At 36.4% G+C, this 24,071-nt stretch overlaps 1 long non-coding RNA gene across 2 annotated transcripts in view; it reads right to left on the bottom strand.

Annotated features, from left to right (window-relative positions):
* The window catches only part of LOC136794574 (uncharacterized), a 196,152-nt gene extending 172,476 nt beyond the window's left edge, over positions 1-23,676 (bottom strand). Inside the window, exon 1 of one of the 2 annotated variants that reach the window (XR_010841560.1) lies at positions 23,605-23,676. This is a non-coding gene — a long non-coding RNA (uncharacterized lncRNA). Of the gene's footprint in view, positions 1-21,559; positions 21,597-23,604 lie in introns of those variants that run through there. The other variant, XR_010841561.1, reaches the window with a different exon arrangement.
* Between the last annotated feature and the right edge of the window lie 395 nt (positions 23,677-24,071).

The raw sequence follows: 24,071 nt of genomic DNA, 5'->3' as shown, positions 1-24,071 counted from the left end.
GTTGATTCACTAACATAATTATTATATATAATTATAGCCGTATCAGTGACATTAAGACCAAATTGATTAATGACTTTAACTCATTAGTTACAGACTATGAAGAAATCTGAAGGTAACATTAAAGACTTCGTGGTAAAATGTGAAACAATGAATTAATCATTGGAATCAATCAAAATTAATTTCAGTAGGTGATATCTAACTAATAAAAAGCAATGTAAATAAAAATAATAATGATTTATGTATAGAGGTACATTACTGTACCTAAAGTTAATGTTAAGAAAATAGCTAATTTAATTATCAACTTTCTAAATGCATCTAAAAATCAGTAAAAAGTAAATGCTCCCCTGCATTTTGTTTTGTTAACATTTGTTCCTTTAGTCGGTGCAGTTGCAAAGCACATATATAATTATATCAAAGATAATGTCATTCATTTAATAACATTTAGTGGGAAACACTTCTGTCCTTGAATCCTAACTTCAGAAATACAGGAGTAACATGGAATTAAGTTTGAGTCCTTGTACCTCATTAGCATTCTTCTCAGCACAGTCCTATAACTCATAAAGTGTTCTGCTCAGCAATTCCAGAAAATGTGAAGCTTCCCCCATTTTCCATTTCAAATATAATTTGTATTTATGAATGTGTTTATTTTGGATTCATATTCCATTTTCTCCAAATCAAAACTATTTGAAGCAGTTTACAAAGCAGACATGATGCAAAGTAGGACTATTAGGGACAAAATTCTAAGGAAAACACTGAACATGCTGCCAGACCCCTTCCCTGGGACAGGCCATGATTACAGTGTTCATCACTAAGAAGCCACCTCACAGTTTCCTGGAAGTTAAAGAAAGTAATAGGCAAAAGTTGAACATATTCTTCTAATTTCCGAAAAAACAAGCAAGATTTAACTAGGTCATTTACTACTTAAAAAAGTAGAAAATTGATCAGGTTAGGGTAGGAGTGAGGGTATACTGCGCCCTAATGAGAATCTTCTCTCCTGTACATTCACTTATCTGAAATTCCAAGTTCATAACCTCCTATCATTGTCCTATGGCTTCGGATAATTATAGCAACTGTCTATTCTGCCTTTAGTATGTGTCAGAACTGAGTGCCACTGCATAAAGTTGTACAGGTGTGTACCACACGACACTAGAGGCACTATTCACGCCACAGTACTATAAATTTTTATATAGAATTTTTTTCCCTGAAAGATAGCAGGAAAATATATATCTTGAAGAAGGAAACCTTTTGTAATTTACACACAAGAAAACACCATATTGGAAAATGGTGGCTCTGAACTATACTTAACTGTGAAAGACATTCTCCACTTGTTCTTATAGCAACACTTTATGAAGGATTATCCTCATTTTACAGATAAAGAAATTGAGGGTTAGAAAGACTGAAATGTGTCCAAGGTCACAGAACTAGTCACCAACAAACCCAGAAGTGAAACACAGATCTATCTGACTCCAGAGTCAATACTTTTTTTTTTCTTTTTTTTTACTTTTTCTCATCAGGAATTCTACGTCTGTAAAAAGTCAACACAATATCCATCACCTTCAACAGCTATCAACATTCTGCCATTCTTGTTTCATCTATATCTTCACCCATTTCTCATCTTCACAATCAATTAATTTATAATCTTAGTTCTGTACTAATAAGATGAATGTTGACTGAATATCAGTCATTTAGACAGCAGTGTAAATAAGTTGTTCATGATTATATTTAAATTATAACTGTGGCACTAACTGAAGGGACTGGAGACTTGAGGAATAGTCAGCAATGTTCATAATTCTTTGTTACACATGTAGCACAGTGTTTTCACCAATAAAGCAGGGCTGTCTCCGCAAAAAAGTAATCCTATGAAGAGATCACATTCTCAACAGAGGTCAATGTGAAAATGCATGTCATGTTTACTTATACAAAATGATTACTTATTTTTAATTTACATAGTTGGATTAGTCCTACAGGTCTGCTGATCAATACAATAATTGCATGTATTGTATTGCATCAATACAGTAATCCACAGCATCTGTAAGAGACAATTTTCTTAATAGAAGGACATATTTTGCTGATAGGCAAAATAATTTTGTTGGCCACGTGCAGTGCCCAATGTTTATTTTTAATGCATCTTTATTTTTGTATCTTCATCTATAATGGACTATTTTCACCTTAAATCATCTTAGTATTGAACACTTGAGGATTCAATTTGCCAGAATACTTTTGTAAGCACAAAGTGTATATTTAATACTAAGAATTCTCCCTAGTAAGTATAATGTACTTCACTTGAAGATCTGTTCTTGAAGATCTGAGTCCCGTCATTTGTGATTTGGCTGTAGAATATACAATGAATATAATTTCATGATCTATTGTCCTATGGTTGTTTGTATTGTGCAGAAAATCAGAATTTAGATATAATCACCTTTCCTTAAAAAAAGATTAATAATCCCATTGAAATATCCATAGCTATATTACACCACACACACACACACACACACACACACACACACACACACACACACAATAGTATTGACTAAGCCTCTCTTATGATACATTTAAACTTCACAACAAACCTAGAAGCATTTTGTTATAATCATTCACTTTTATGGATGAAGAAACTAAAATTAAGAAAAGCATATGACTTATTCATCATGGTCACACAACTATTAAGTGTTAGAATCATGAAACCAACTCAAGTCTAAGATCAGATCTCTTGTTGTGTTACCTCCCTTTATTTGTTTTATCTTTCATTCTTGGATCAATTAAGTTAGCATATGCATTAAGTTCCAAAATATACCCTGTATCCCTGTATTACTATCCACTTCTATTGTAACTGTTCTACTTCAGGTCAACATCATCTTTACCTGAACGATATACATGGCATCCTAAATGGTCCCCCTGGTTCCTGTTTCTTCCCCTCCAGACTATTCTAAATATGTCCATTTCCAAAAGCATAGCTCATCCTACTCTTCAAAAAATGGCTGTCTATTTATTGCCTTTTCAATTGTCAGTGTCAGAATTAAAGAGCCCCAACTCTCAGTCAAGAAATGAAATTATTAATTAACATTGCTGTAAAACACCACCATACCATGACATTAAAACTTTGAAAAAAAAGTGCTACAATCTTTCCTTCACATGCCAGACAAACTATTTATAATTGTGGTTATCTACTTTTTTTTCCCCCTGAACTTCCACTAAGCAAAACTCAAAAGAGATGTACAGGCATCTGATTTTATCCACTCAGCTAAATGATCTATTCTTTCACTTGCTCTTTCCTCTTTCTCCATTTTCTTAGTGTAGAATTGTTCTTGGAGAAAGGACCCCATTTTATTTTAGGTATTTGATGTTCCTATTTTCAAAAACAGGCAAAGAGGAGTATGGCTCCTGGCCAAAAACCTATGCAGGACATTTCAAGCTTGCACTACACAGGTGATTATAAAGGCTTTACCTGGCAGGCATCATTGGAGAAAGCTGCCCTCTCTACATCAGACTTGGTACATAGCCAATGCATTACAGTCTTTAAGAGGAGCTGCAGTCAAGGACTCAGAACCTTCTGGCTGGAAACGCTCTTGTGCACATTTGCATTCATAGCTCAGGTGCCTTCTATAAATATAGAACTCTGTCTTATCACCTTTTTTGGTCCTTACCCCTCCACCATAAAATCAAACTCTTCTCTTCCTATAGCATTTATATGCTCTGATGTTTTTCCAGGTTTTTACTACCCTCATAAACAGTACTGTAGTACAGATTATGTCATCACCTTCTAGAATCACACACACACATTATATAGAGCCATAAACACAATTTAAGTGTGTAAAATTGACAGACTATGAGACATTTCATTAGATTATGCTATGCCATAAAACTCATGACATTTCTTTTGTTCTGTAAAAATTTAAACTTCTCAAATTCTTCAAAAAGCATCTATAACAAAATCAGTAGTAGCTGCAATTCTATTACCATAAGTTTTCTATAGAGTTTTAAATCTCTGAATATACCACCTCTATTGGACAATATACCAATCTACTGAAGGAAAGAACCAGTGCTCAGAGACATGTGTAATTGATAAGACTACATCGGGCCACTGAACCAAGAGATTCCTAAAAGATAAAGTATTTAGTAAGGCACCCTACCAATTCAGTGAGCCGGTTCTACCAGTGACATGGGTGGTATGTCAAAATTTAAACCCACTTATCCTTACTGGCAAGTAAACAGAAGCTAGAATCAGATGAGTGATCTCTCTGTTGCCTGCAGCTGTTAATGCTCTGCTTTGTCATTTGTTAGAAGCCAGAAGCATCTTTGAAAGTAATCAGACATTCACCTTTTCTCTAAGAAATCTAATGACCATTGTGTCAGTCTCTTCAGATTTCTCCCCATTTGACATGGTGATAAGTGATAGCCTGAAGTTTGACATAGAAACACAAACTCTATATTTGTATAGAACAGAAACAGAATGAAAAACAAAGTTCTGTGCTGAAGGGAAACTGAACAATAACATGAGCATTCTCCTTAAAGCGCATATCTTACCTGACAAGTTCAGCCCCCATGAAAATCTGAAGTCTAGAATGTCTGTCCTACATTTATGCCCAAGCTTGTATCTCATCCTGTATCTATGGAAAACATTCACCCATTATTCTCTATAAACACTTGCATTGAGTGAAGATATTTTACCTGCTTCATTCTCAATCAATGTATTCTCTAAACACTGTGCATTTCAAGGAAGTTGCCTGCATATGAAAAAAGCAATTATAAAAAAGTGTTATTCTTGACAGATCACCCAACTGTTCCTTTGTGGTAACTGCTTTCTCCTGAAAGGAGAGTTGTTCCTATAGTATATTTATAAAAAGCAGGGATAGGGGAGGAAAGAACCAGATTAATACAATCTTACACAGCTAGTAAACACAGCTAGTACCTACTCATAATGCTTTCATAACCTGGAAATGACTTGCTATGTTAATTTTGTTATTTTTGGAACACTTTTTACTTTCTAGATGCTATGTTTTTCATTGTGATAGAGTAGTGGATAAAAGAGATATAATTTCTGCCCTTATGGATTTTGTGGTAGAGATAGGACTACAGAAATTAGACATCATTCTAAAAGTAACTAATTCATTAGTTACAACTTGAGCAAGGTAGCTGAAGAAGTTGAGGAAACATCCAGATTATATTCAATATAATAAATTTGCTTTCTAGAATATAGGGTCAAAGGGTCTTCTGGGAGAAAGCGAAATTTAAGTAGTATGTGAGACGTACTGGCAAAGAATGATCCAGGCAGAGAAAACAACATGAAATAAAATCCTGAGGTGGGAAAAAGCTTGAGAGAATTGAAAAACAAGTAATGTTATTGTGAATAGATCACCGAGAGGGAAGTCAGGGCAGGCAGGGAGGCCTGTGAAGCAAGGTTAAAGATTTTTACTCTTAGAAGAAAAGACATGAGGAACTACTGATAGCAAAGAATCTGTGCTGTGGAAAGTGGATTGAAGGAGGAATAATAACGGGCACAGGAGACATGGTAGGAGAGGCTATTACAAGAACCTGAGAAGAGATGACAGTGGCTTAGCCTGGGGTGACAGTGGTGGGAATGGAGAGGAACAAACACATTCAACACTATTTAGAGGGCTTCCCTGGTGGCGCAGTGGTTGGGAGTCCGCCTGCTGATGCAGGGGACGAGGGTTCGTGCCCCAGTCCGGGAGGATCCCACGTGCCGCGGAGCGGCTGGGCCCGTGAGCCATGGCCGCTGAGCCTGCGCGTCCGGAGCCTGTGCTCCGCAACGGGAGAGGCCACAACAGTGAGAGGCCCGCGTACCGCAAAAAAAAAAAATAAATAAATTAAAAAAAAGGAAAAAGAACTAGCCATTTTATTCTGATGGATCAAGAACTACATTAGAGTGCTTTATGCTAATAGTATAAACTGCAAAATGACATGCAAAAAAAACCTGTGTCCCACATTATTTGGAATGCCTACTGAGAGGGAAGTTTGAAGAATAAATAATCTTTATATACAAGTGGATATATCCTCAAACCTTATGGTTTTACAACTCTTCTAGACTAATATATTCACTCACAAATTTATAGAGACAAAAGTTAATTACAGATCATTAATAAGCTCCAAATCATAGATTTTCTGTAGTGTTGAGATTTGTCCTAAGACTCTGGAAGATGCAAGCGATACTTCAACTATACAAGTGCTTCCCAGAAACACCTTCTAATAACGTAACATTTCAACCATCTCCAATATCCTTAGTAATGGCAGCCTCCAGGGTTCCAAACAGAGGAAGGCTCCTAGGGGGAAAGATTACTGTCTTCTTTACAGAAGAAAGCAAAGACATGTTTTTCTACCCTAGATATTTATCTATTAGCTCTCTACTGTCGACCTCCCCCCACCATGCTAACAGACACACATACACATACTCCTTTCTCCCAATCGCCCTTTAGTCTACTTTCATACTATAAGCAAGATCCATCTGTAAGGTAAGTATTCCTATCTGTTTGGTTTATTTGAGGCTGTTTAACTGTAGTCAGGTTATAATTTTGGCAGATACTACTCTTATTATGTTCTTAACATCCAGAATTCTGGATTTTCTGTGGCATAAGAATAGAAAATGAGAAGAAAATACCATTTTTTGTTTCTATATTTATTTTTCATAGTATGATTCATACAACAAATTAAAATAGCTATAATCATTACTTATATTCACAATATTTAAATAAGAAACAAAAACAAGCCTGAGCTGGGAAAAAGTACTAGAACTCAAAATTTCTCATTGGACCTCGAGGTAATTTCTCTTTTGATATGAAGAATTCTCTTCAAATATAGTTTGAATGTGATTCATTCCATGACATTATTAATCTCTTCTTAATCTAATCCCAGAGCCTTTCCTCTCTGCCTCCCTGTTCCAGAGTTTTGGAAAACACCTTATAAAAATCCACTATGGAAAAGGTTGGCATCTGCCCAGTGATATATATGGAGAGTTAGAAGGAGAGTCATTTCCACCCTTACAATGAAAAAAAGGACTAACTTCAAATGCAAGACTTTTTATAAGATCAATAAGGTCTGAGGATATAATGTCTAACCTGTTGACTATAGTTGATAACAGGTATTATATAATTGAAATTTGCTAAAAGAATAGAACTTAAATGTTCTCACCGAAAAAAAAGAAAAAAGAAAAAAATACGTGAGATAAGGTGTGTGTTAATTAACTCAATGGGGGTGAAATCCTTTCACAATATATATATACATCAAATGATCACATTGTATACTTTAAATATTTTACAATTTTGTCAATTATATAGTAGTAAAACTGAAAAAAAGAGATAAAGAAACTGATGTGTCCAAGTTGTCACTTGATTAAAGTTAAACAATTTGTATTAATTTTTAGGGCTACCATAACAAAGTACCAGACTTGGTGGCTTAAACAACAGAAATTTGTTTTGTCACAGTTCTAGAGTCTGGTCATCCAAGATCAAGACATGTTTATTTCTTTTAAAGCCTCTCCCTATTGGATCAGTCTTCAGATGGTCTTTTGTGCATGTCTGTGTCCTAATTTCTTTTTAAGGACTAGGGGCCACCCTAATAACCTCACTTAACCTTAAATACCTCTTTAAAGACCCTATCTCCAATACAGTCCTATTCTGAGAGTTGGGACTTCAACATAGGAATTTTGAGGGAACATCAACACCCTACACTCTGCCCATAACACCATTATAGTTATTTTTTCTCAAATTAGCAGACCTTATACTCATCTTGCCCTGTTATCTAACTCTGCTCTTTTCCTCCCCACTGAGCAGAGAAGGAAACTAAAATGCTTAACTGGCTTAAACAGCTTAAGAATGTTTACACTGGTTGTACCATACTGATACCTAATAATGATCTGAATGATGCTATCCGATTCCAAAGACTGTGCCATTCCCTCCTGAAAAGTGCCTACTTTTGCAGTATCTTGGGAAAAATACAGAACAAGGTGAGGTAGGTGTGAGGGTAAAATATGGGCATCAGCTAGATCAGGGTTCAAATTTCAGACCTGCTGCTTTCTTGCTGCATGACCTTAGACAATTAACTGCTTTGGATTTCAGTTTTTATCATGAGTAAAAATCAGAATAAAAATATATAACTTTTATTGTTTTAAGTGATATAAGCATAGATGCTTATAATATTAGATATTTGATAATATTGAAGTTCAGCCTCCTTTTCCACCTCCCATCCCCCATCTCTCTCTTTCTCTCTCTTCTTCTTCTTCTTCTCCTTCTTTCTTCCAATTTGTTTTGGCATTTCAATTGGACTTGAAATAACATAAATGCCTTCTTACGTATCACTCTATTTCTTCCTTTTTAAAATGGAAGCATGGTTCATCTATAACCTACTTGTATGACCAGGTATAATGCAATTACTTGTTTTTATAGAGTTGGCCTAAAGGGCAAGGCACAGGTTCATATATTTTCCTAAATATAATTTTTCAACAGGAATAATGCATGGAAACAGTGTCCTCCTATATCTTTTGTCAAACTGAACTCCCAAGTAACTTCTTAAAGAAAAGGAGATTTTCAGATCCCACTATTCTTTGTTACTATAGGATGAACAATATGATTTGACCTTATGAAGCATGGACATAGATGTGATGAGGTATATGAGGTGATGGGTTATACAAAGGAACTACTTTCTGTATTAAAAAAAGCAAAACATTAAAATATTCAAGCTCAAGAATCACACAAAATAGTACAAAGAGTAAGTACAGTTCTTCAAACTACTTCTATCAACTCAGTTATTCAAAAATTCAACTTCATTAGCAATCTACCTGTCTGGAAATTCAAGTAATGAAATATGCAGTTTGATTAGGAAATCATGCACTAATTCAGCTGCTTCAATATGTAGCTCGCCCATTCAGTTATACAGGAGACCTAGGGAAGGGCACCGTTGAGCCTGTAAATTATGAAATGGGATGAGCCATGAACATCTTTATTAAAATGACTACACTTCCTCTTTATTACATACATATCTTCACGAACACCACCAGAATAATCGGTTTATTTCTGTTCTCTTTGACAATGAACTGCAAACTGCCAAAATGTGATAACATAACACGACATAGGCAAGGAAACAACAAAACTGTAGATTAGTTAGACCCTGCTTGTTAATTACTTACTTCTTTCCTTGAAAACAACACACAATAACATGTGGTGGGGAATGGAGATGTCACACTTCCTTGTCCCCAGTAATCAGCAGGACTCCTTTGCAGTGGGAGCAAACAGGCTTTGGAGCCATGTAAATGAATTTGAATCATAATGCCACTATATACTAGCTGTACCACTAGCTGTGATAATGTGGTAAGTTAATGGACATAGTGTTTCTGGATTGTGATATTTAATGGAAGAATAAAATTAAGTCATATTAACAAAATGTAAATTGCCAACATAAAGTGTTGACATTAAAACAAACCAACAAAGAATATTTCAACACTATTTTAGAAAAGAAAAGGCATTTTAACAACCAAAGTACTGAAAGGATCCAATTTCAAAATAAATAACCATTCTTTAAGTTAAAGTGGTGGTGGTGGAGGGAGGAGAGAAAGAGATTGATTCATGGGAATGTCACTAATGTGTATTATTTGTTTCATTTTCCATGTCATTTTTTACGTCTCTGGACAATTGAGAACATCATCGCATTTATCTGTGAGTCAGTGATCTGTGCACCAGTGCTTGGAAAGCACTGATTTGTCTTTTATTATTCATTTGTAAAATAAGAATACTACTAATCATTCTCTAAATGCTGATACAAAAGTAAAATGAGGGCTTCCCTGGTGGCGCAGTGGTTGAGAGTTCGCCTGCCAATGCAGGGGACACGGGCTCTTGCCCCCGTCCGGGAAGATCCCACATGCCGCGGAGCGGCTGGGCCCGTGAGCCATGGCCGCTGAGCCTGCACGTCTGGAACCTGTGCTCCACAGAGGCCACAACAGTGAGAGGCCCGTGTACTGAAAAAAAAAAAAAAAAAAAAGTAAAATGAAATAATGGATATAACAAAACTCTGGAAAATTTATAGTTTGTGCTCAAAAATGTAAAGGAATCTCTTGGCTTCTTTCTTGAATTAACAGTAAGCAAAGAGCAAAGTGCCCATCCGAGGTTAGAATTCATTTACCACTTATTAGCCTTATAAATTTGGAGAAATAAATGCATGAGTCTGTAATAGGCTAAATGATGGACCCCAAAGGTATGAGGCCCTAAACCTTGGAACTTTAAGTGTTATCTTTTATGGAAAAACGGTCTCTGCAGATGTGATTAAGGAGCTTGAAATATGGAGATAAGCCTGGATTATCCAAGTAGGCTCAAAATATAATCATAAATATTTTTTTAAAAAATTTCACCCAGTTTTATTGAGATATTACTGACATACAACATTGTATAAGTTTAAGGTGTACAACATAAGTATTTGATATATGTATATATTGCATAATGATTACCACAGTAAGCTTAATTAACATCCATCACCTCACATTGTTATAACTTTTTTTCCCCTTGTGATGAGAACTTTTAGGATCTATTACTTTAGCAGCTTTCCAATATACAAAATGGTATTGTTAACTATGGTCATTATGTTGCACGTTGTACATCACATTCTCAGAACTTATATATCTTATAACTGGTACCTTCTGACCACCTTCACCCAATCTTCACCCTCCTGCCCACGCCCCTACCTCTACTGCCTCTGGTAACCACCAAGCAGGAGGCAAAAGGGGATCTGGCACATGCACGCGTGCCCACACAAAGAAAGCAGCGGGAAGATGAAGCAGAGAGAGATTTCAAGATGTTGGCCTTAGAGACTGAAGGGATGAGGCCACAAGCCAAGGAATGGAAAAAGCCACCAGAAGCTGGAAAAGGCAAGGAACAGATTCTCCCCCAGAGCCTCCAGAGGGAGGGCTGACCTCTAACACCTTGATTTTGGCCCAGTGATACTGATTTCAGACAATGGCTTCCAGAATTGTGAAAGAATCAACTTTCGTTGTTTTAAGCCACCAAATCTGTAGTTATTTGTTACAACAACCACAAGAAACTAATACAGATTTCTTAAAATGATTGAGTGGGCTAATCTGATATTAATGTCTTGAGGAGATGGGGAGGAGAGTGGAAGAATAATAAATCTTCCTCAAGGTAAACTCTACCCACGAAGGCTGGAAGGTTTCTATTTCGATTCATGCACATCTTTCTCTTCAACATAAACATCCCATTTAGAAATGACAAGGATGAACACAGACCTTTCCCCTTTTGCCTGAACTTCCAAACAAGGCGAGACACAGACCCTTCTGCTTTCATGCCCAGCTACCTTCCCACTCTTTGTCTCATGAGCAATTACAGTGAGAACTCTGTCCCCCTGGCGCTAGCTAACACGGAGATAAGCATGTCCTATTTAGCTAACTGAATGAGATGTCCTCTGATTGTAAAACAATCACAGCTTTAATCACAGCACCTGCGATTTGTTACCTGTCCCCATGAAAGTTTAAGGCAAACCACCCAGCTGAGACACCCCCATCTTTGGTTAGCAGGTTCTCCCTATTGCAACAGCCTGAATAAAATCAACTCAATTGCCTGGGGCATTTTGTCTCTAACATAATTTTTTTAAACAAAATAACATTTGTAATTAGAAGGGCCTATGTCAAAGGGCCCTGTAACTGAATTAATAGTTTTTTAAAATAAAGTGGAGTGGTTTACAGTTATTCTTGGTACCACTTGAGGTTCGATTCTGTTTTTCCTGCTCGTTTCCCTATCCCTACTATTGGTATTAATCACTTTGTTACACATTGCAAAAGAGACCAGTTAGAAATACTATGACCTTGTCCCAGTAAATTTTTAAAACTCAGCATAATTAACTCAAATGCATAATTGGGCAATCAGAAATTCTAGCAGCAAGGACGATCTCTGACATGATAAAAAATAAAACAAAACAAGACAAAAAATTCTCCAGTTCTCTCTGTTCATTTGAGATGGAAAGGATCAGCAGTTGAAAACAAGCACAATTTATTTCAAAGGGAAAAACTGGAATTAAGTCTTCTACTGCTTAGGGTACTTCTGCATATTAAAGCAGTATTTAACAATACCACCTTTTATACATGCATTAAAAACTACTGCTTTAATACCGTATAATTATTAACAAAAGTCAGAAATGGAAAGATAATAGTGAGGAGGAAGGAAGGTTCAAGATGGAGAATAAGATGCTAAATCATAAAAATGACTTTGAATCCAGCTGAGAGACAACTGTGTGTTAGACTGGGGGGTAGCAGTTCATGTGGGTTCTAATAAGGATTATTCACTGACTGTCCAGGTGATTCCAGAAAGGTCACACTCCTCTGAACTTTAATTTCCTCATTCGTAAAGTGAAAGTGCTCAGTTTGTTGAAATCTCTGATCTCTCTAGGCTGAAAATGATGCAATTTCATTCAACAAATATTATTGAGTGTCTACAAGGGCAAGGACATTTATTGGTAGGCGCTGAAGTGAATACACAGATTCCTATAGCTCATGTTTTCAAATTTCTGTAATCTACTTCAAGTAGAGAAACCTTATATAGGTAGTTGAGCAAATAAAGACTTATACAAATACGTAAAGTAGATGATGACATCAGCTATAATATTTGAATAAACTAAGTACCGTTCGTGGCAGAGAGGAAGAAGCCAATGTGTATCTTGGTTGAATGAGTCAAGGAATAATGGATCAGATTAATCTATGGGTTTGTACATTTGCACTTTTCACAATTACCTTAGAATGGTGCCTACATTTCGCTTTGCTTTTATTCCCCCAAATGAATATGAGTACTATTTTTAAGATATCCATAAGATCATAAGAATGCAATCACATCACTGCATTCTCTAAACCATATGTTACAGGAGGGTAGATGTGAAGATTGATACTTGATGGAAGAAAGCGGCCAGTTGGTCCAAAGACCTCAAAACTATCCCTCGTGTCTGCAATATCTGGAGACAAGGCTTGAAAACTACCATGTAAGTAGAATGCTGTGTTAAGAAGCCTGTCTTCCCAGATGGCTTGATGCATTGATGCATTTTAGCCAGAGAGACAATGGTATGTGGTGTCTGTGATCAATATAGCAGGAAATGAATGGCTAAGAGATTTTTTAAAAATCAAATATCTGCCAACAATTCATCTAAGCCTGCAAATGCTACACAACAAACATGGAGTAACAGCAAACAGGGATTTCACAAATTATTGCCAAATTCAGTTTTAATTTTTAAAAAGCTGGCAGAAGTTTCTCTGCTCTGCTCTAGGACTTATTTTCTACATACCCTCTCCTCCCATTGTTCCTAGACAATGCCATGCTGTTAAATAAACTCCCCCTGGTCAGAAATGTGTAAGCAAGTGTAACATAGGAAACTGTGCATGAGGCCCCAGGGCTAATTAAAAGCCATTGCTGCTTTTCATTTCCTCAGTACATTAAAAAAAAAAAAAAAAAAGTAAGAAATGTTTTTACCTCTAAGAGTTGGCAACATTGCAAAACCCATTTAAATCAAGCACTAAAACTCAATCCCTAAGTTAAAAAAGGACTGCATCATTTCTTTAATTTTTGCTACACTATTAAACAATATGAGGCACATTCACAAGCTGAAGGAGAATGGGTTGGAACACTTACATCCTTTTCTTTCTCTTTGCCACTTCAGTGCTGTCATTTAAGCAATATTGCTGAGACTATCCATCCGTTTTAAAGTAATTTCAACATATCCCAAACTGAAAATCTGACATTCCCTTAAGCCTTTGTTGATCCATTTCAAGTTTTCTCTAACTATTAAAGAGAACCACAGCTAAGACATTTTCTGAATGGCTCTGCCAGGCTTCCAGAAGTTATAGGAACCCATGAATACATCTAAGACTAAGCATGTTTTTAATAGCAACCTAGGAACTTTCACCATGGCTCAGGTATCTTAAATATTAATATTGCTAGGCAAGCTTTTTTGAGATGAAGTTAATAACTAATAACAGCCATAATGGATATTTTTCTTTTTATTGGAGTCAAATTGCTTGACAATGTTGCGTTAGTTTCTGCTGTACAATGAAGTGAATCAGCTATACATATACATATATCCCCTCCCTCTTGGACCTCCCTCCCCACCCCGACTCATCTAGGTCATCACAGAGCTCCGAGCTGAGCTCCCTGTGCTATACAACAGGTTTCCATTAGCTCTCTATTTTACACATGGTAGTGTATATATGTCAGTCAAACCTAATCTCCCAATTTGCCCCACTCTCCCCTTCCCCCCCGGGTCCACATGTCCGTTCTCTACATCTGCGTCTCTATTCCTGCCTTGCAAATAGGTTTATCCGTACCATTTTTCTAGATTCCACATATATGCGTTAATATACAATATTTGTTTTTCTCTTTCTGGCTTACTTCACTCTGTTTGAAAGAAGCCAATACACTTGCCAGTGTTTATCACTAATCAGAGTATTCTGGATAAATTGAGACAAACCAAGAAGAAACAGTTTGCATAACTCCAAACAAGGTTTCCACTTTCTTCTTATGGGCTAGACGAATATGGCAGAATTAGCTTATTTCTACTGGGAATTCATAGAAGGGAACAGCAGGGTTCTCTGGTTCAAGATTTACTTATACTCTGTGCTGCTTAGCTTGAGACTCTTATGATCCTCAGGCAGAAGGAGGAGATTTGTTTAAGCAGGACTCTGCCTCAGGAAAACAGTCATGGGCCAGCACATTTCAAGGTACATGCAACTGGAAAGCTGTGTCCTATGTGTACCCCTCCTATACACCTTCCACACAGGTCTGGGAGTGATTGCTATGAAACACAAATCTTATCATACTGCTCATCTGCTTAAAAGTTTCCAAAGCCCCTTCTCTATCCTACTCAATTGTCAACATAATTTTTGTATTTAATGTGCAATATAAAAACATAAATAAAATTTGTATATACAATTCAAAATGTTCTATTGTAAAGTAAACATATTGAGGTAAGATTTTAGACTGTAGTTTAAAATACTGCATAAATAATAGTACAGACAGTTCAGAGACTTGGCAAAAATTGTGGTGGCGGGACATACCTTACTAAAATTGAAAACACTGGTCTAGAATAAAAGCCAAACTCCTCACTGGGAAGCAAGGTATTCCATGCATTTCCCTAACTTCTGGTCTTATCTTTTTTAGGACCTCATTACCTGTCCCCTGCCATCTACAACCTTAACACACCTCCAGGAGTTCCCTGGACCTGGCAGACCATTTTATTTATCCCCGGTTCTCTGGGTTTTCTGCCCAAGCTGAATCCTCTCCCACGAAAGCTATTCCCTTGTTTGGAAGCTTCTCCTTCTTTTGGGGGAGTGCATTTTATTTATCCCCGATTCTCTGGGTTTTCTGCCCAAGCTGAATCCTCTCCCATGAAAGCTATTCCCTTGTTTGGAAGCTTCTCCTTCTTTTGGGGGAGTGCATTTGCACTAAAGTGCATTCTGCATACAATTTCTCCTAATTTATTACTTCTTTTAAGGATTAGTTCCACTTGAATGACTTTCCTAGTCCCTCCCCCAATCTGCCCCATCCCATAATATTGGCCAGTTCTCCTGTGCCCCCACATGTGCTTTGATCTTTCCTGTCATAACATTACTATTACCTACTTCACTTCATATTACATTAGTCTCCTCTACTACACTGTATCCCCAGAACTCAACACTATTGACAATACAGCTCCAACCAATTATGTTGAACAAATGAATTGTGTCCGCCTCCAATTAGTAACACATGAAATGCTTCTGTTACCTAAATAGAACATTGTTAGATATTTTTATCATTCTGATGTTATTTTACAAGGAACAATGGGACTTTTTTTGACAACCCACTCCCAACGCATAAAATAATATTAAGTTATGTTAGCTCTTTCTGTTAATAATTTAATATTTTTGACATATGTCCATACATTCTTTGATATTCTTCTCCTTAAGAGGTGAACCTTTCAATTCCCTCCTCTTGAATGTAGATAAAACTCTCTTCCATTGAATAGAATATGGAAGAAAAGATGTTATGTTCCTCCTAAGATTTGGTTATAAAAAACTGTGAATTTTATCTTGGGTTTGCTCTCTCTTCCTTGCATCTCACACTCCAGGAAAAGCCATTTCATCAGAACCACGTGCCAAGGAAATTAAATCTCCTGCCAACAGCCATGATGTGAGCTGGGAAGTGGATCCTCCAGACCCAGTCAAGCTTAAAATGACTGCAAATTAGTTGACACCTTGATTGCAGCTTTGGGAAAAACTCAGAGCCAGAACCATGCAAATAAGCTGCAGCTGCTCCGATTCCTGCCCCACCCCCTCCACGCACAGAAGCCTAGAAATGATTTTTTAAGCTTCTATTTTTGAAGGAAAGTGTTATGTATGAATAGATAACTAACACTGAACAGATGACCTTGGGCACAGTGCTCAACTTCTCTGAGCATGATTTTCCTTGCATCTAAAATTAAAATAATAAAAATTTTAAAGGTTATCATGACATAAAGGGATCTATGTAACTTGAGCAGCAAATGCCCAGTAATATGCAGACACATGATAAATAAATAATTCTTCCCCTGCCCCAAATGCCTTGTGACTTCTCTTTCTAAATGTGGTTATTATTAAATTAATGACCATATGACTATAGTGCTATGCTGGGCATTATATAAAACAAGAAGGTCAACTGTGACTCCTGTGTTGAAAGTACCATCCTCACTCCAAACTGCATTTTGTTTCTCAAGTCACTAGTCTATTGATCAATGATTCTTATGGTAAAGGTATAAATGAATGGTATACCCTGTCAGCTTTTTGATGAATTTCACAACCACATTACACAACTGGCCATGTATATAGTAGTTATATAATGGATAAAGGTTGGTTACAGGGATAAATCCTACCCACCCATAATCAAAAACCATAACCAAGTCTATAATCTTCACCAGAAAACCCACAGTTAAGAAGGAAGAAGGCTTCACCCTCTTTAAGATGTAAAATATCTTGGTAGAAGAAGTAGAACACTTCCTGATGCTTATTCTACTAGAAGAGATTTGTTTATCTATACGTCTCAAACTGTGGTCCACAAACCACCTGCCTCTAAATCATTACGGGTGTGTGTGTGGGGGGGGTGGGAGATGGGGAGTGTTTTTTATTTAAAATAAAGGTTCCTGGGATCCACATAGCTCTTACTTTCATTTATTATTTCTTGCCAATGATTAGGAATATTCATGAACAAACAAACAAAAAAAACCACAAAACTCTCCAGGGATTCTTCTGTGCACATATTGATTTATAGTGGCTCTTAATCTTTTTTACACATTAAAATCTCCTCAGGAACTTTTTAAAGCTCCCCGGGTGACAGGACATTGCAGTTAGCAATAAGGACTGCTGATCTAACGTTGCAGATTCAATGAACCTGGTTCATTTTGCTCATTTGCATTATTCATTTTGCACTTGAATATATTTACTTTGCAACCTTTCATTTCAAAAAACTACCTACACTAAAAAGTATAGCTTCTTGAAAGTAGATCGCACTGGTGTCATAACCCTTCAGTTGGAAGGGGTGGTTAGAGAGAGAGAGCTTTCAATTAGTGCAGGTTACTAAAATGATCTGGGTGGCTTGTGGGAATTGGCAATGGGTGGCAAGTGACCAAAGAGAGGAATGTATGCTGGACAGAAGAGAGTGAGAAACTTGAAAATTAAAACAAAACTCCATGATTTTAGCAAGTTCCATTTTGCACAAGAAAAGCAGAGACTTTAAATCATTTAAATAAATCAATAGCAGAACACATAGAGCTTTTCAAATATTTCCTCTCATAGGAAACATATTTGGTGATTTTTTTCTATTATTTCCAGGAAAATAGGGCATAAAGCAAACTTTAACAACTCCCATTGTCTCCCTAAGTATAAACTCCATAGTTCACTATTCAATGCCCTCTACAACTCACTTCCAAACTCTCTTCTTCCCAGGAATTCCATGATGCATCTAACACTCTAAGGTATGTTGAATTCTTTTTCCCTAAGTCTTAAATTTCTTGACGCTCCATACTTGCTAACATGGTCATTAATGTATCTTTTGAAAGACAGATCAAATATTAAATACTGCTTGAGTACATGACTTCTATTTCTCTCCCTTAAAAAAATATACATAAAGTCTGTAAAAAATCAATCTACCATCTCCTGGATAGTAAGACTTTACATTAAATTTTCTTCTCGTCAAAAAGTAAGATCATGTATTTTTCAACTGTTGTAGACCCAAGAATAAGACATAGTAAGGGTTCACATAAATTCTTCATACACAGAGAGACTATTTTGTCCAGATCATTGTGATACACACTAAAGTTCACACTCATCCTGGTGCTTCAATATCTTTCCAAGCTGTGATTTACCACCTACAATGATAGTCTATAGAAAATACAAAATGTTATTTAAAAATGCATCTTTTAAGAATCGTTTGTCATCATCATAATCATCATCAAGAAACAATTCTTCAGCTCTGTCTAGATAAGAGTATGTCATCCTTGCTGGAAGAACATATCCTTAGTCCCTTGGCAGGTCCAGTCCTATGATAATTGCAACTTGACATAAGCTATTGAAATTACCCAAAACTTCTTGCACTAGTTCCATGTTCATGAAGCTAAACATTTTAATATAATTTAGTTTCTGGTATAGGCTTTCCTTCAACAAAAGAATGCACTAGCCCCACTGACATTCTGCAAGTACAGTCATATTTCTATGTGTAGTATAATGATATAATATTCATCTTTAATTACTGTTTACATTTTGGTTTTGTTTTTACTTTGAGAGGCCATGGATAACTTGTAAATTGCATGCAATCAGCAGTGGACCAGATGACCAGCAAATATACATACGGGAAAATGCATACATCATTAGAGAAAACTCATGATTTCCCAGAAACCAATCCAACAATCCTAATTTAAAAATAGCCACAACACGGGACTTCCTTGTTGGTCCAGTGGTTGAGACTTCACCTTCCAATGCAGAGGGTATGGGTTCAATCCCTGGTCGGGGAGCTACGATACCACATACCTCACCGCCAAAAAACCAACACATAAAACAGAAACAATATTGTAACAAATTCAATAAAGATTTTTAAAATGGTACATGTCAAAAAAAACTTAAAAAAAAGAAAAATAGCTACAAAACATTGGATATATTCCAAAGAAAAATCCCATAATTGTGTCTTTCTGGTATATGCTTTTATTTATTTATTTATTTATTTATTTATTTTTATTGAAAAGTGTATTGCAAATTTCCCGAGACCCATTTAATCTCAAAATTGAAGACTTTAAAAAGTGGGGGGATGAAACAGGAGAGAAAGAAAGAGGCCACTTCAGAAGCTTGTGATTCTAGGGGCTCACTTTCTTTATAGAGGGAGAAAGGAAAACTATTGATTCCATCATCGATTCATTTTCATTAAGGCAATGGCTGAGCAGTGAGCAGTCAGAAAGTCCAGCCAAGTTACTAATGTAGCACTGTTAAATTTTCTTCCATGGAACTCGCCCTTTTCTCATTGTCTCACAATGCCTAGGCTTGGGAGAATCAGTACAGAGTGGCATGAGGGACAGGAGTAAAACAAATAATCAAATTTCAAATACTTAGTCTATTAAAAGGCTTTTCTCCACGAAGCACTTGTTTTTCATAAGAAAGAAACAGGAGAACATAGTTGGACTCTGTTCAACTAATTGCTACCAAATTTCTTTTTTAGCTTGCACTTTGCTGGAGCTTTATTCAGGAACAGCTCATGACAAAGTCCAGCAGGCACTGGTTTGGGGCTCAAAACCCCCGGGTTTTAAGATTGGTACTGCCAATAATCTACTGTGTGCCCTCAGTCAATCCACTAACCCTGCCAATTCTCTGGATCTTTATTTATAAAACAGTCGAAGTTTCTCTTAAGCATTACAGAAGTTAAGTAGTCCTATTTTAGGTTTGCTCCTGATCTAAAAGTCTGTGACTACATAATGTACTGATGTGGCTTTTGTCTGTAAGATCTCTTCTCCCCTTATGTAGAGTGAAATACCTCAAAGACAAGTGGCAGTAGGGATGAGAACATGAAATTGAGGGGTCTAGAAAAAGATAAATGTAGACGATTCTTCCTTATTATTGGCACCTATGAAAACCTGGCTGCTGGAAAAGAGGATTTGTTTGTGTAGTTTCCCTCTGGTGCCCCAGGAAGCGGTAGGGTTGTGGAGGCTGAAGATGGATGTAACACTGATTTGAGATTACAAAGTTGAAATACCAATTATTAACATCTGTAAAGTTTCGAAATATTTTCCCTGATGATCTTGTTTAATCTTAATAGAAAAAAGTGGGGGAGAAACATCCCTTTCATAGAAGAGAATTACAAATCTCATCACATCCTAAGTGTTAAAGGGACCGAACATCTTGCCAACCCCACCCCACCCATCCCAACTGACTTAGCATTCCCAAACAAAATAGAATGCAAAAAGCTTGTGATGACTAAGAGCTCAGGTTTTACAATAGGCTTCTGGTATATGCATCCTGGTTCTGGGACCTATTGGCTTGGTCTCCTCAGGCAACTTTCTTAACCTCTCCCAATTTTCTCCTTCTTAAAGTTAGGGTAGTACCTACCTTCTAGGTTAACTGTGAAGACTCAATACAGGAATAGTAAAATATGCCAGAATCTGGCATATATTAGATGCTTAGTCAATCTTAGCTTTTAATATTATTAAAAATGAATTTTAACTGCTATGTAAAAAAGTCATCTAATCTTTTTTTTTTTTTTTCACCCAGCAGTAAGTAGGAGAAACATGTCCAAGAATCAGGGGGAGATAATCCATATTAGGCTGTAAAAACGTAAAAATGAGATGACAAGTGAACAGAAGGGAGCCTGCAATTGATTCTGCAGAAAGGACAGGTATAGTACAGTCTAGAATTAAAATACTTCGAAATAAATATTTTGTTGTCTAGGTTAAGATAAAAAGAGATGACTGTACTGAACATAGGAAGGATTCGACCTTGGGTGAAGATCAACCCTGGAGTTATAAGGAGAAAAAACTTTGCATTGGTGAGAGAAAGAGTTTAGAGCTAATGAGAAAGAATGGCTACTCAGTTTAGTGCTTCTGTTCCTTGAGCAGAGCTGGTTTAATTATAACTTCAGTGAGTAAAGTTACTGAAGCCTAAAGAAAAATCAATTCAGTGAATCCTAACATGCTTGTGTCTAAAATTTTGTTTGGAGTGGACATTAGAGGGTAGAATCAGAATGTGAATCAGACCCACTGACATGAAAATCTACCCAGGCTTGTTCAACTGTGCTGCATTCCATGCAAAAATGACACTTTTTACAAGCAACTACATACCTTAGCAGGGATACTGGCTATAAAATTGATGTCTGTAATAAAATAAAAAATAAGGTCTCTTAAGAAAATCATTAAAAATGAATTGGTCAAAATATTCAGAGACAGAAGAGAAAATAAAGCACCATATTTCACTAATATATTTCTTCAATTGACATATCCAGACTGATTGGTTTAGAGTGTGCGCGCACGCGCACACACACAGGGAAAGCTATGACTCTTTTTCTAAACTTATTAAAGTTTAACTTACATTTTAGAAGGATGTACCCTCTCTCATTCATCTTTCTTTCCTTTTCTTCCTTATGTATGACCCATTGGTATCTTTCCCGTGAAACAAACAAAAAAAAGTAGTTAAACTGGAAATAAAAATTTATATCCTCTAATCCTATGAATTGTTGTCAACAATTTTGGTGTCCTCCTCTAATTCAAGATAAAAAGCAAGCCATGGCTCTGTGCTAGTTGTTGCACATGGACACAAGGATGAAAAAGGTGCTGTATTTGTGCTCAGAGTGTGCACAGTCTAATCACTATTTAGATTATAGTAAAGCAGATTAAGTACTATAAAAAGTGACACAGCAGAGTTCAATTTGGACTGAAAGAAAGGAGATCACATTTACCTTAAATAGTAACAAAAAATTATAAAATGGGTAATTGTTAATGTTTTTTTTTTTTTAATGATAGGTAGTAATTGGATTAGGGCTAGTATGGGAAGGCATTCCAAGTAAAGGGGGGAAAAAAAACAAACATGGACAAAGATACAGAGATAGTGGAGTCAGTTATGGGATCCAGGAATAGGAAGTCGGCTAGTTTGGTTAGTTTATAGGGTAGAGGAAGGATAGTCATGAAAGATAATTCTACAAAAGTGGACAGGAGTTTGAGCTATAGAATGTGTACTTATGTAAGTAAGGCATGGGAAGCCTTTCAGAGATTTTAAAGCAGAGATGTGATTTTATTTGGACCCTTTCGGAAGGATGTAGCAGTGGTGTGTAAGCAGAATTAGAACAGAAAAAATAGGTTGAGCAAAACAGTCAGGCACTGTTAAAACGGTAGCTGTTAATAAAGGGCTGAACTAATATGGCTACAGTGGCAATGTCAAAATCTACAGAAACTGGTCACTGATCTTACGTTTGGAGCAAATGTTAGAACCTGTACACTTTGGAGAATTCTACACAAATAGAGTACCCAGGGGAAAGAGAAGATTTTGAGTGAGGATGAGGTTTTCAGTTTGGATAAAGAGAGTTTAAAACACTTGGGACTCCTACGTAGAGATGTGATATTGGAGAGTAATAAAAATAATAATTAAAAAAACATATTAGCAAGGGTCAAAAGCAGCTATTTATTCTAACTAAAATCTACTGAGTCACTGACATATTTCTTTCCATAGCCCCTAAAGTACAGTTGCTCCCAGGAAGCAAAGCCAACAAGAATTCATGAAGAATAAATAAAGACTAACACAGAATGACAGTCTCCCCAAGCATTCAGAGCAGAAATCACAGCTATAGTTAGATAATAGAATTAAATCCCATTATCAGGTAAGGGAGCAATTTTAGAGTATTTTGCTGTTGTTGAATAGTGAGAAAACTGAATAAATAGTCCTAACTTTTCCCTATGTAACCATATTTATTTATTATATAACCATATTATAACAGCCTAAAGGAAACTGAAAAAATAAAACTCATCTATTTTTCTAGCAACAACAGTTTTCATTTCTCTGTGTTGTCTCCACGTTTTTTATACAGTCATATACATTCATATTTTCATAGTCACAATTATGTATCACCCATACTACTTTATATTTTGTTTTTAATGTCTCCAGGTTGCCATATAAGCTTCATATTTATACTTAGTGTCTGAATAATACTCCATTGAGGACACTTAAGAAAATTTATAAAATCATTTCTCTGTGATGGGAAATTTGGGCTGTTTTGGGTTTGGATTTGGGTTTGGGTTTGGGTTTGTTTTAGCTAATGTTGTGATGAGTATCAGTCTTCTTGGCACCAGCGTCTATGATGACGAGCATCACAGGTCATTGGTCTACATGACTCACACTCTGGATAAGCTGGGAGGCCCTACAGTGAAGACATTTTGCCTTTTTTTTGGTTTGTTTTTACTATTGTATGTGCTGAATCTAGTGCATAATTTGAGCTTAATAATTTTTCAATAAATTGCTTTTCTTCTGTGATCATATTTTAAGATACACTATTAGGATAAAGAGGAGAATGGAAACTAGTTGCTTAGGAAAGTGGATTTTTAATGTTTATAATTATGCTATCAAAATGTGTCAATTTTACTTACTTGGGCACTAGGAGTCAGAAAATATTTATTAAGCTTCCAGTCTGTGACAGCATTATGTTAGGAACCTATAAACAAAGACAAGAACAAACATGATTACTGAGCCCAAGGAACTCACAAAAACAATAAACGGACATCTCTTCTCATTGTTCCTTCTCCCTTCCAACCAGCAACTAATTTACTTCTGGAGGGTATCCTCTTCCCCAGGATACATAAAGTGGAGCATCCCACACAGTTTGGTGCATCACATGCCAAGCCCTACTCAAAAGGGGGATTCAAGATATGAGAGTCTCCCTCCCTAGAATTTGAATCTTAAACTGAGGATTAAGTGATTAAAAATGGCTGGGTATGTTCACTAAAGTAGGGTACTCTGCTACAAAACTACTCTTACCCACAGGCTCCCTGGCCTTGTGGGGTTGCTCTTTCTAGTCCATTCTCAGACCTTTTTTCTCTCATTGTCTCTTTGGTAA

This window comes from Kogia breviceps, chromosome 7 (assembly GCF_026419965.1).
Source record: "Kogia breviceps isolate mKogBre1 chromosome 7, mKogBre1 haplotype 1, whole genome shotgun sequence".
Lineage (NCBI taxonomy): Eukaryota > Metazoa > Chordata > Mammalia > Artiodactyla > Physeteridae > Kogia > Kogia breviceps.
Note: the sequence above shows the minus strand (reverse complement) of the source record. Positions and strands in the feature narration are given on the sequence as shown.